A 14185-nucleotide genomic window follows, 5' to 3' on the forward strand; every position below is an offset into this window, starting at 1 on the left:
GTCTTCACATACACACTGAAGTGCTTATGTTTTGAATGCTCCATACCTGAACCAAATACCAGTGGGCAAAATGGGGGGAGGGGAGGATAGGGATATAGCAGAATATGCATGTGAAGGAAGTGGTAGCAGGTTGTGTGTCTTTGAGCTTAGAGTTTTGTGGGTGGAGCATGTTGGTTTATAAATTTTCCCTTGGGTCATCTGTATCTGGGATTGAATCTGATTTCTTTTTGAGTATCAATTTGTGGACTTGTAGGACATGAGCGTGTGGCCTGGTTGTGTCGCAAAGCCACTTGTGTGTGAAGCATCTGAGCAGCTCCCTGGCCACAGGAATGCCCTTCCCACGGCTTATGAGAGCACATCCTTCCAGATGAACGATGTCAGTTCCATTATTTTCTACTCTTGCCTGCCATATATGAGCTCTACTTTCTCACCACTCACAAACTCCTTCCCCTTCATGGGCAAGAGTTACACGACTGTGTCAGCCCTAGAACACTAATTGTTGAGTTTTCCACACAGTGTTAAAGATAGGGACCATGTGTCTTTGTTCCAGTATGACGCACTGTTGGTTCCATAGATACACTGAGTAAATGCAGGAAGAGAGTGTAGGATAGCTGTATCTCAGAGCTCTATGCAATAGAAGTTTTATGTGTAAGATGTAACTTAATTTTTTAGCCTGATTTTTAGTTACTTTTTATTTTTGGAAAAAAATGTATTTTACTGATGTGTCTTGGTGTAGGAAATGGTTTTAATTGCAATAAAAAGCACAAACTTAAATTTATTACAGGATAAAACTAGCCAGTGCACTTTAAATTTCAAGTATTAGGGAGTTATAACCATTAGAACACAGTGATCTGAAAAGTAATTTTTTTCTTGGACAGACTGTCAACTTTGAAATCTTTGAATTGAATCCTGTGGTTTTAAATGAGTTTCATTTAACAAGCTGAATGGGGAAGGGTCCTAGCGAACAATTCAGGGGACCCCAGGGCTTAGGAAGGTTTCACAACTTCCTTTAAATTCTTTCTATCAACTCTACATTCCGCCCCCCCCCCCAAAAAAACCCTCCACAAATCTGTTTTTACTTTAGTTCTTACAATAATCCCTTTTCTTCCCCGTAATTTGGTGTCTCCTAGAAGATTAGAAGTGCTGGTTGAGAGGAAACGGCATGCCTGACCAATATCTAGCCCTGTGTTTTTCTATTAATGTGATTGGAGTTTGTCCTAGTCAGATTGCAGAAAGTCTAAGTAAGTTTTCACTTACAGATACATCTTATTTTATTCAACAGACACATCCCCAGATTTTAGTCACGCGCACCTTATTTTACAGACATTACGGGATTTTGCTGTTTTAAAGGTGCGGGATAGAGAGACTCCATCTGTGCGTGAGAGACTCATCACCTTAGTGTGGTAAATCAGCATTTATGTCTAGCTTTAAAAAAAAACAGAAACTTTTCTTTTGATCCCCATGTTGCTCAGAGGCAGTAAGTTAGAGTGGATATATTATCTTTACATAGTTGGTGATGGAACGAGAACCATTTGCATTAATTCTAAAATATTGTCACAAAAGGGAAAAAAAAAAGTCACTGATTTCCGTAGTCATTTACACTCTAAATTATGCCTTGATTCATGATTTTCCTTCCATCAGGTTAAAGGGTTCCTAGGACCACTGGACCACTTTGGTCACTCACTGCCTCTGGCTCCCACGTCTGCCAGCCAGATTTGAAGCTGGCTGGTATCTGTGTGAGACAGAGTCAAACACTGCACCATCTTCTAAGGTTGTATATAATTAGAACTACAGTTATACGTAGAATTCTGGGGCTGGATGAAGTTCCGCTGGAGTAAGAATCAATACCTGTGTTCCAGTCTGCTCCACCTTATTTGTGTAACACACTGACAGGGCCAAGCCTTAGTTTCTTCATCTGTAAAATAACTAAACATTAATCTCTGAGATCACTTCCAATTCTAAATTATACTTTCTCTTTTACACTTGATCGCCACCCATTTTCTCACTTCTAAGAGCTAATTTAATCATATTTTGACATCTCTCCAATTGGTTTACATAGTTCATCTGTATATTCCATGTAGTCTTTTCTCCTTGTTTTGAAATATTATTAAGTTGATGGTACAGCTTACATTCAGTTGGGTTTTACAATTTGGAGACTAGGGTCCCAAAAGCCTAATTCTTAAGGTCTGTATGGTTCCCACATGTCTCTGGCTCCTCCCTATCAGTTGCATTTCTGCAAGATGTCTTATTTTCTGTATTATAAGAGTACACAAAGAAGAGAGTAAGTGGAGCTAGGAAGCATTCCCCAGTGATAAGCCTGTTTGTTTGTGGGTGAGGCACATGTGACTCAAATATTGAAGTAAACCCCAGACTTAGGCCTGAATGCTAGGGTTCTAGACTCAGCCTTACCACTTAAAGCAGTTTGACTTCAGGAAGGCAACTTCATTCTGAGCTTTAGCCATCTCATTTGTAGTGATAATACCTGTCTCGCCTACCTCATAGGGTTGCCAAGCTGGTGAACCCTCAGTCATGTGTGTTAGGGTGCAACAAACACCTAACTTGCACATCTTTATAGGAACACCGGGTCAGTACATCTCTCATGACACTAGGATTGCCTCTCAGCTTTAAGGCAAAAGATCCCTTCAGTGAAGGGTCATTCTGCTTCCTATTCTGCACTCTTCTGCTCTGTTCATCAGCTACTTGGTTTTCACATGCTTCTGTTTGGTTTTGCAAGGTCCCTCGCTCCTTAGTAGCCCTGTGCAGATTTTCCTGAAAGCTGAAACTCTCGTGCGCCCTCTAGTGTTCCCTGCACACAACCAGTATTCCAGCACCACGAACAGTGCCTGGTGGCTCCCAGTAGGTTCTTGATAAATGTTGGATTGAGTTGATTCTAGGTCTTCCGAATGATTCATTTTGTCTGTCTTATTTTTATAACAAGGTTGAAATATCTGATCTCTGAAAAGTATTAATGATCTCTGAAAAGTATTTTTATTTTAAAAAAAAATTTTTATGTTGCATGTTATGAAGGGATATGTATTTTTAGCAAGAAAACCAACCTACTCTTAGAAAGATGGATCCCCCCAGCTAAAGAGTAAAGGGGGCTGATCCTTCAGCCAGTGAGCCCGTAGAGTCTGGAGCCGGAGAGGCCATATACAAACCTGCTTCTCCCTTCCTGTTAAAAAAGAAACAAAAATCAGACCTCATTCAGAGGAGGATTTAGACAAAGCCAGTTGCCTCAGAAAATATTTGTTTGGTGGGTATAAATAGATACCAGGAGTGTTTCTGATCCAGAAAGAAGGTGATTGTTTCTGTATTTATGCTTTTGATTTATCCTCCTTGATCATCCAGTCTAAAGTTTGTTCCTATATTATTCTCTCCTGATATCCTAGTTGTTTCCTTTATAGCGCTTACCAGAATTTACCATTTCATGCTTATTTGATTGTCTCTCTTCCCACACTATACTCTGAGTTCCATAAAATCAGGAACCATGTCCATTTTGTTCTAGGGTCTTACTCTTCAAGTATGGGACAAAGCATGTTGAAAAATTTGAGTCAGGATTATATTGCTTTCTTATATGGTGTTAAGAGTATACAGTCTTTAAACCCCACCTTGGCTAATTTTTTTTTCTAATTCTCTAAGCCTTCCTCTCCTTTGTAAAGTGGGGGTGATAACAGTAGTATTGTGTATGTTGGATATATTTAATGTTTTTATTATATAAATTATGTTGTATAATTTAATACTATATGTTAATGAGTATTTAAAATATATTGTATATATTAAGGGACTGTGATGTGGGTAAATGATATGATATATGTGAAGTTATTAGCACAGTTCTTGGATCATAGTAATGAGCAATAGTGTGAAGTGGTGCCCAGAGAACTGGAGCTAAGAGGTGTCTCTCTGTCATCCCCATGGCACTCGGTTCTTCACTCACATCTTGAGCGGACATTACTTAGCTGTGTGTTGGACACTGTGCTAGGCACTGAGCGGCATGCCCCAAGCGCTGTGAGTGGGGAATGCTCCTTTGCAAGGCCTCTCTGACTCTCACGGTGCCAGCATGTGTCACTTGCTTATTTTATTTCCTTTTCTCTTCACTCCCCTTTTCCTTTCATTTAACTGACCATGATAAAGCTCAAAAAACTCTTTTTTTTTTTTTTTTTTTTTTGGTTTCACATATTGGTAGCATATTATCTTGTCAGAAGAAGTGAATTACTTTGGGCAGGTAATACGTGTTCCTGAGCCTGTTTCTTTTTTTTTTTAATTAATTTATTTATTTTTGGCTGTGTTGGGTCTTCGTTTCTGTGCGAGGGCTTTCTCTAGTTGCGGCGAGCGCGGGCCACTCTTCATCGCGGTGCGCGGGCCTCTCACTGTCGCGGCCTCTCTTGTTGCGGAGCACAGGCTCCAGACGCGCAGGCTCAGTAGTTGTGGCTCACGGGCCCAGTTGCTCCGCGGCATGTGGGATCTTCCCAGACCAGGGCTCGAACCCATGTCCCCTGCATTGGCAGGCAGATTCTCAACCACTGCGCCACCAGGGAAGCCCCGAGCCTGTTTCTTTTAATCTAAGACTTTTTGCTCTGAAATTCTGTGATTTTTTGAATTAAGATAATGTTGAAATGCTTGGTGAATTGTAAAGTCCTCTGTTAATGTTACTCTTTTCACAGTCACTTCTCTCCTGAGTTTTAACATCTTAAGACAGCTTCACCTGGGTAGTGCCCCATCCTCAAATTCAGCAAACCAAACTTTCTCATCTTTCCTGCAAATGTGTTCCTTCTGCAGTCCCTAACTCAGTTCATGGCAATCTTGCAGTCTCCCCAACTGAAACTTCAACCCCAACTAGAGATTTCTGACTTGACTTCCTTTCTGTCCCTCAACACCTATGTCTGATTTGTCACCAAGTCTTGCCAAGCTCGTATTTGAAACACCAGAGCTTTCCTCTCTCTTCCCATCCATTGCTACTCTTTGTTGCATTTAGTTTTCTAACTGGTCTCTCTGCCTCCAATCACATGCTTTTTGGCTAGTGGGATCCTTTCTATGAATACAATTGAGCAAATTCTCCAGTCTTTCATCTGTGTAACTGGAAAAAAAAAAAAGAGTACCTGCTTTACAGGGCATGACAAATGATAAAGTTAATATAGGAAGCACTAAGTGAATGGAGGAGCAATTATTTTTAACAAATGGAGTTACAGTAAGATAATGTTTTATCAGATACACAACAAGGTATATTCTATTGTAACAAAATCTGCAGTCCCTCTGAATGTTGACATGTGAGGTGTATTCAGTGATGTTTAATTATACATTGTTGCCAGAAGTCACATTCCTTCTCTTCAGGAGCTGTAGGAAAAGCAAAGCTGATCTCAACTCTGTATCATAAATTAGCACCCCTGGTCCTTTTTTATTCTCTTGAAAATTTGTACTTTTCTTAATGGATGAGGTGATGTGATTTTTTTTTTTCTTTCCTTGTGGGAGTTACGGTAGGATGAGGAATGGAGGGGAAACGTCTACTTACTTGATTGTTTAAAGTTTTGTGAATAATACATCAACATATCTTCTTTGTTTCTTTCTTAGTTACATGAAAAGAGGAGACAGCTGGAGACCTTTATTGTATTAGTATTAGCAGTTTCTGCTCATTTAATCCTTGTGCCAAACCTCTTTTCATTTTACTCATGAGACATTAGCGAGGTTAAATGGCTTGTCCAGGGTCGCCTTGCTGGAGAGCAGTGAGTGGAGCCAGGGCGGCACCGATGCTTTGACTGCACCCCGAGCCGCATCCTGAGCCACTGTGCGCGCTGCCCCCTGCACAGTCTGCCACCTGGCCTTTAGGACCCAGCCCGAGAACCACCTTTTGGAAGTTTTTTCTCACCCTTGTCTTTGCCCAGTAAGAATCAATTGTCCTTTGTTCTACTTACCTCATAGCCTCTGAGGAACTGTGGGCTGTACTTACAGACTCTTGACACTAGGTGGCATCTGTTTATAGAAAAGTAAAATGCTGTTTGGGTCTCAGAGACTACTCTAACAAAGGAAGCGTCCTTGATTTTACTTATAGGCACTACGAGGTAAGCGGATGGGTCAGATACGGAGAGATGGGGAGGAGATTTTAGGGAGATTAGGGGCAGAATTCCCCTCAACAACCACGTCAGCTAAAACCTTTATTTTAGAAATACCTACTGAGACAATTGGAGACACAGATCTTTCTTATATAAAACCCTTTGTTGTGATGCGTGTTGGTGTACATGTGGTGTACATAAATAAGGAACTGTGAAGCAGTATTTTCTGTAATGAGGAGTTTATCCCACGCTCAGCTGTAGTTCAGTGGCTGAATAAGTAAGTATAAGTGTTGCGAACGTCTGATTGTAGACTTAACCAGTGGTGGCTGTTTTGCTGTTTAAAATGGTCTGCTAAATGAAAAAGTCTAATAGTTTTGATTTTCTTTTTTTTATTGCAAACATATGTAAATATAATAATGTTCAATATGTTACGTCTAAGGAAGATCTTGGTTAACTGTGCTTATTAAACAGTGCATGAGTAATTAGATGTAATTGAGACACCAGCTTTATCTTCAAAATCCATATAGCTCTCTCTGTAGCCGTGTTTCATATGTGCAGTTGAAGGGGGAAATGTCTTTTTTAAAAAGTGTATTTAAGACAACTTTTTAAAGGTGCTTAAAATCTCTTTTCCTGTGACATGTTGGAATTTTATGTATTTCTGGAGTCTAATTAGAAAGCATTTTTACTTTGATTTGCTTTTTCATGGTCTCTGTATTAGTTTCCTGTGTGTGCTGTAACAAAGTACCACAAACTTGGTGGCTTAAAACAGCAGACATGTATTCTGTCACAGTTCTAGAGGCCGGAAGTTCACCATCAGTTTCACTGGACCAAAATCAAGATATGGGTAGGGCTCCCTCCAGAGGCTCTTAAGAGAGCACTGTTCTTTGCCTCTTCCAGTTTCTGGTGACTGTGGCATTCCTTTGCTTGTGGCCACCTCACGCCACTCTTTTCCTCTTCTTCTCAAGTGTGTGTGGTGTCACATCTCCCTCTGCCTCTCCCTTTTAAGGGCACTTGTGATGACATTTTGGGCCCACCTGGATAATCTCTTTCATCTCAAAATCTGTAATTTACTCATATCTCCAAAGACCCCTTTCCTTATAAATTAACATTCCTAGGTTTCAGATTAAGACCTGATAGATATCTTTGGGGACCATTTTCCAGCCTCCTTTAGAGAAGTTATTGCAACCAACTGAGCAGGATTAGTGACGCTATCTCTAGCCATCATTTTATCCTAAAAGGGGGTGGGTGGAGCATTATTATGCATTGGTGGGAAACTGCTCTCTTCAGGCACCATCCTCTTGCTGGTCTGATTGGGGCTTTGCCACCTGAGGCTACTTGAGAAAGCTGTTAAATTGGCTGAAGCAAAACGCATATGAGTTTGACTCTACAAAAGCTGGAAAAGGAAAGCAGAAATGATACTTTTAATAATAGCATGTCATTAGTAATTATTTTACAAGTATAAAGACCTATTCTTTGCTCTGGAGTTTGGTGCTAGATACCCGATCAGCATTGAATCTGCATGACAGCTCCAGTTTTAGAGCAATGAGGGCTTAATGCTGAATTAAGGAGAAGAAAAATCCCCAAGACTTTCCTTTCGTACCACTAGGACTAGTTGAACTCTGACAGGTCATCTAAATTCTTAAATGAGATTTATTTCTGACAGTGTTTATAGGAGCAAGTTTTAAGGTTATAGGTGAGATCATGGATTCATGGTAGGTTTCTAAGAAATTGGCAACTGGGCAATTACCCTGTCAAACTGCATTAGAGAATTACAATGGAATAGTGATCCCAGATGCTCCTGATGGCTTCTCAGGGCTTCTTCAACTGGTCTGATCGTGTGAATTATTACTGTAGGATTCCATGGAACCTTGGCTATATGTTAGTTGCAGATGAATTTGGAATAACTGTTGATAAAGACTGACATGGAATTCTTTGGTACATATATTATAGAGTCCTTTTGTAATTTTAGATTTGAGGGAGAGAACTGATACCCACTTGGGCTTATGTGTAGCAGTTACGTTTGAGACTGGAAAGGGGGATATGATATGAATGGACCTGTGGTATGTTGGGCCTTGTGCTAGGTTCCAGTGATACGAAAGTGTACCTTAGCTTGTTTATACTTCAGTGGGGAAGGCAAGTGTCACCAAGTAATTACATAAAGAAGTGAATACAGTTGTAATAAACACCATGAAGGAGAAATATTCAAGCATACATCAAGACAGTCTACTGGGTGGAGGACTGGGAGGTGGGGGAACTGCTGGGCAGGTTGGCAGTATCCCAAGTGCAAAGGCCAGTGGTGGGAAGATGCCTTGCACACTAGAGGGATGTAAGCTAGGCTGTGTCTGGAGTATTAGCTGGAGCGAGGGGTGAGACTGGCAGGGCTGGATCATGCAGGACCTTGTAGGCCTTGGTAAGGTAAATTCTGTTAATGGTAGTTCTTAACAGTTTCAAAATACTTTCATTTTTGCTATTGCGTGTAGTTTTCACATGTGAGATAGGCTGCACACATGAGGCCCTGGAAGGGGGAGTTGGCTTTTCACTTAACGAGTGGGATGTTGTTGGAACCGGTAGTGGTCTGAGTAGTTTCACTCCTGGTCCACCTCGTGCTCTTTGTTCTTTTGGAGGGGGGGGGGGTGCTGCGTGTTTGTTGTTTCTTCTTCAGACAGTGCTTGCTTTCATTTCTGTGCTTTTTTTTGTGTTTGTCTTCCTTGTGCTTATTTTAAATATAAAGCCCCTGGGAGTCTGGGGTTGTGACGCTTGAGCAGCAGCATCCACAAGCAAAGGCATCGAAAACTTGTGGAAGTAGTTCAGTGATATTTCTTCAGTTCCCGTCAACCTAGAAGTCTGATTTTTGAATTGCTGTGTTTAAAGTTTTAGAAATTGGCTTTAACTTACATACATATGGATGATGCAGAAGGATTTTTGTGAAATCTGTTTTATTTTCCTTATATACACCTTTATTTTTTTATTACAAAGTAATATTTGTTCATTTTGAAAAGTTGAACCTTTTGAAGAATATGTCATGTAACAGTTAAAAAAATTGCTTGTAATCTTTTTCTCCAAAGATAAAACTGTTAACTGGTGTATCGAATTGTTTTCTTAGCAAATTGTAACTGAATCACTTGAAAAATGTTTGTTCTGCTTTTTCTCAATAAAGATTTTCAAAAGTCCTCTAGCAAGCTAGAGCCTGCTTTTTAAAAATGTATGTTATCTTTTCATTTTCAGCCACTTGGGGATTGTTTCCATGTCAATGGATGATTTCTCTAAGATGAACTCTCTGCAGACAAGTTCAGCGTGTAAACTGGCTAGAGTTCTTGGTAATGGCACAGGAATTATTTTGAAATTCTTGGTAGTCTTTCAGAATCAATATTTTCATTTTTCTGACAGATGTTTTGAAATCCTGATTTGTGTTTAGGATATTCAACAAAAAATTCCTTTCCAAAAGCTTTAAGTGAAAAAGAATTGAAACCAGAGTTCTCAAATTGGAGGTGAGCAGCTGAGCTCAAAAGTCACTAAGAGTTTATGATCCTTGTGTGTGTCCATGAAGGGACAGTGGGAGGCTAGGAGGGTGTTGACATTTGTTGAGCGTCCATCACTGGGAATAGAGTGGGCACTTTACATAAACCAAGCGCATTTTTCTATGAAACAACTCTGTGCTTTCTTTAGAAACGTGAATATCAAGTATTGGGGGAAGTGGATTGTTTGGTTTTTTTTCCAATTATAAATAAATAGGTTCACTGTAAACATTTTGGGGAAAAAATCTTTTTTTGATGTTAATCCCATTCCCCCAAAGACAGCCATTGCTGTTGGTGATTTGGAATGTATGATGGTGTGTGTGTGCTTTTTACCTTAGTGGTATTAAAATGTGATTAAACTTTCCTCTTTAAATGCAACTCTTATTTTAGCAGTTTTCTAGTACGTTTTGTATTGTCATTGTGTGCCCTTTTGTTTACATTTGATACTAGAATCAAGTATGTGCATCCTTCCCCACCTATTGGTCCAGTGAAACCTTTCCTGTTGATTTCAGGTAGTCCCTGGGGGTGGGCGGAAGGTGTGCCCATGCCAGAGCATAGTCACAGCTGTGTTTCCTTAGAGCCCGGTTGTGTCATTTTTGTGAACACTCATAAAAATAGAGGGGGGCAGAGCCTTGCACAGAACCCTCAGGGATTCCGTCCATCAGCACTCAGGTGATTTATTACTCCAGGCCAGAGAACCAATTAATCTGTTCATTTAGAAACTTTTTTTTTTTTTTTAAACAAAGATCCTTGTAAACTCTCTCAAGGCATGCTGGTCTCAAATTAACCTATTCCCACCATCTCCCATCCTGTGAATATTACATATATCTCTTCTGGCACCTGAAATTTGAACTCTTTTCCTCTTGTTTGAAACAAATAACAAGAACTTAGGACTCTCTTTATTCATTATTCCTTAGAGTACTTTCTGCCATCTCATTCTTTCCCCATGAGCCCATGTTTCGAGACATTATGTCCATTTCAGAAGTTCTCTGTCGCTTCTGAGAGAGGCTCACAGTGGCCCATCTGTCATGACTTTGAACTGTCAGAGATTTGCCTTATGAGCACTGCAGCCTGTGCCCAGCTGGGTCACTCCTTCCTGAAGCGCTGGGTCCTGGTTTGCTTTTGCTTCTCCTCCTGCCTCACTAGTTGCTCCTTTCAGTATCCTTAGCTGCTGTTTCCTCATCTTGATCGCTAAATATTTGGGTGCCCCTCAGTCCTTAGACTTCTTTTATCTCTACTCACTTCCTAGGTGATTTCCTCTTGCCCCATGGCTTGAAATCCCGTTAGTCCCCTGACTCCAAGTTTATACATCCAGCCTGGGCCTGTCCTTCAGATCCAGCTGCCTAAACATCTCTGCTTGGTCTCTAATAGGTGTCTCAAACATGACCAAACCAAACTCCTGCACCCCAACCCCTGCCAAAACCTGACCTCCCTGTGGTCTTTGTCACCTCCATAACTGCTAATTCCATTCTTCCACTTGCAAGCACATCTGAGCCCTCTCTCTTTCACACAGTTTCGGCAAAATCTTCCGAAAAGATCCTGAGACCAACCACTTCTCACCGCTTTTGCTGCTGCGAGCCACCAGCATCTATTTCTCCTCTCATTGATTGCCATGGTCTCTTCACTGCCTTCTCTCTCGTCCCCCCAAATTGTTAGTCGCTTTATTAGACCTGCTTTTTCAAAAGCATTCAAACTCTTCGCCACATGACAAGCAGCCAGCATGGGCCTTTAACACTTAACTCCTGTCACTCCTCTGCTTTCTCCCTGGGAGTTAGTGCCCAAGTCTCAGCAGGGGCTTGGAGGCCCTCTGGCCTTCCTCCTGCCCCTCTTACCCCCTACTCTGCTCCAGCCACACTGGGCTCTGTGCTGGTCCTCGGACACACCAGCTGCTTTTCTCCCTCGGCTTTGTACTCGCCCTTTGCCTGGTGCACTCTCCCCAGTGCTGCTCCGCTTTTCCCCGTCCTGGCCTGGCTCCACCTGAAACACTCCCTGCCACTTAGAAACTGCTCTGTTTTCTCCAGGGTGCTGGCATTTATTTGTTAGTTTGTTGTTTCCCAGAGCTTTCTTCATTAGAATATAGGCACAGATGAGGGTTAGAAACCTTATTTGCTGTATCCTCAGTGCCTGGAACAGCGTCTGGAATGTAGTAGATAGATGTCTGATAATTTTCATGATATTTTTGTATTGGGAAATCAGATCAGAGAAAGATTTGTAGCTGTTAGGCCATTTAAGGAGTCGCCAGTACTCCTTTCTTGAAAATTGTTTTTCTGCCAATTTTGGAATAAATTTGAGGTAATTTTAACTTCTAGATATAGTCAGTGGCCAGTTAGCTCGGATACGTCCACCAAGCCACGACCATGGTAGTATTTCCATGTGAGCCAGCTGGGTTCCAAGCCAGAGAGACTGCACCCTTGCTCTGTTGGGAGAGGGAGCTCTGGGGGAGCCACCCGATGTCTTCAGCTCCTGTTTCTCCTACTAAAATATCCACTTGTGTTAGCTTTTGAAATTCCATCTCCACCTTTAATATGTAAGTGTTCTTCCAGCTCGTAGTCTTACGGGAATGATCGTGCCAACAGCAGATCCTGCACTCATGAGGGCAGAACAAACAATGACCTGATGATTAGTAGAGTATATGTTCGTTTTGAGCTAAAAGTTTATAAATAGCCCCCAATTTCTGATAGCTTTACTAGAACTGCTTTTACAAAATATTCATTGTGAGCTTAAGTCTTTTGCCTTAATGATAGCTGTTGTTATCTGGACGAGTGGAGAGGATTGGCGCCTCTGCTAGAATACATCCAGACATAACATGCAGTGTGTTCATACTAGTGAAATTCAGCCGCGTCTTGTGATTGACAGTGCTTGTTATGCTATGGTACCTTAAGTTCAAACAAAATAATATCAGTTGACTGCAATATAAATGAGACCCAGGGTTAGGAATTGGCTCCATTTTGGATCATTGACCCACATTTAATTGAAATGATGTGTAAGTTAGAGTGGATCTCAGTCTGTGTTCCACACTGTGTTCTAGTACACAGTAGCTAGAGTGTACTACTAAAATGATTTATTGGTGAACTTTTCCAAATTCTTGGGAAAAATTAGGTTGATAGGTATAATTTCTGCAAATTAAAAATTTTTATTCCATACTTCTTAAAATTTTGGTATTTGCTCTTTGCCCTAAGAGATGAATAAATGAATGAATAAGTAACTTAGAACAATAGTTCTGACACTGGAAAACTAGTGTCAGAATCACCTGGAGGGCTTATTAAAACACAGATAGCTGGGCCTCGTCCCAGGTTTTCCGCTTTTTATCTCTGAGTAGGAAGCTTGGTTGCGACTTAAGGATTCTCGGGAGAGGTGACTTGCTCTTTCTTTTGTCTCTTAATTCTGTCTAAAGCCACATTGCTCTCTTCTGTTCCGTATCGTTGCATTTTATGTGTTAATCATTGAGGACTCCTAAGTGTCTTAAAAACACATTCTTCCATCATTATCTGTAAGTTGTATGTTATATGTGGGCGTTCTTGAGATGAATTTCCTAAAGGACCCAAAGCACTTTACCACCTTCTTGTTCTTTTTCTCTGGAGGTGCGGAGTCGGGGGTGAACCAGAAAGCATAATGGCAGGTGGTAGGGAGGTTGATGGTGGTGATGGCTGATTCCTGCCATGTCTTGCCTGTGCCAGAGCTGCTCCAGCTGCCTGTGACAGCACAAGCATCTTGAGGAAGAAGAGAATTTGAAGAGGTCAGGTTATAATTTATAGTTTAAAAAAAATACAAAAGTGGCAGCTCCTGTGAGGTGGTTTAGACCACAACCTAATTTATTTATTCTTTCATAAGTTGAGTGCCTTTGATCTACTTTATGCTGTACTAGAGAAAAGAAAAATAAGTTCTTGACCTCAGGAACTCTCAGTCCATTAAGGAGGCAGACAGGCCTTCGCTATATGGTGACATAAGGGCTTTTACCCAAGTTTTTTTTTTTTTTTTTTTTTTTTGGCTGTGTTGGATCTTCATTGCTATACGCGGGCTTTCTCTAGTTGCGGCGAGCGGGGGCTACTCTTCGTTGCAGTGCACAGGCTTCTCATTGTGGTGGCTTCTCTTGTTGCAGAGCATGGGCTCTAGGCACACGGACTTCAGTAGCTGTGGCACGCATGCTCTAGGGCACAGGCTCAGTAGTTGCGGCACACGGGCTTAGTTGCTGCACGGCATGTGGGATCTTCCCGGACCAGGGCTCGAACCCGTGTCCCCTACATTGGCAGGTGGATTCTTAACCACTGTGCCACCAGGGAAGTCCTTCACCCAGTTTTATAGTAGGGCTGTCCACCTGGATTTGGCAGTGAGGGTCAAGGAAGACTTCCTGGAACATGAAGGAATTAGCCAATCAAAAAGACAGATCGTCTAAGTATAAATATAAGATATTTGATCATCAGTAGGGGGTCTTCTGTTTAATTTGATAAAGTGTATTAGTTGAAAAATATTTAGGTTAGAACTGATGTATCAGTATTTTACTTGCCCTTTCCTATTATTTAAGTAGCAGCATTTTTCTGGGTTTAGTGAAGGCTACAAGAAGAATCAAAAGATAGGCACAATAAAAGTTGAATACTAATTGAATTTTAATAGTGAAGGAACCAAGAG

At 41.1% G+C, this 14185-nt stretch overlaps 1 protein-coding gene across 11 annotated transcripts in view; it reads left to right on the top strand.

The window, feature by feature from the left end:
- KMT5B (lysine methyltransferase 5B) overlaps positions 1–14185 on the top strand; it is a 53294-nt gene that overhangs the window by 3012 nt on the left and 36097 nt on the right. Inside the window, exon 2 of one of the 11 annotated variants that reach the window (XM_082340973.1) lies at positions 9270–9361. The exons of 9 other annotated variants lie outside the window; for them this stretch is intronic. The gene's annotated coding sequence lies outside the window, so the exon portion shown is untranslated. Of the gene's footprint in view, positions 1–9269; positions 9362–13140; positions 13296–14185 lie in introns of all 11 variants that reach the window. One more of the 11 variants, XM_082340975.1, reaches the window with a different exon arrangement.

This window comes from Balaenoptera borealis, assembly GCF_965194805.1.
Source record: "Balaenoptera borealis genome assembly, chromosome: 11".
In the NCBI taxonomy this organism is placed as follows: Eukaryota; Metazoa; Chordata; class Mammalia; order Artiodactyla; family Balaenopteridae; genus Balaenoptera; species Balaenoptera borealis.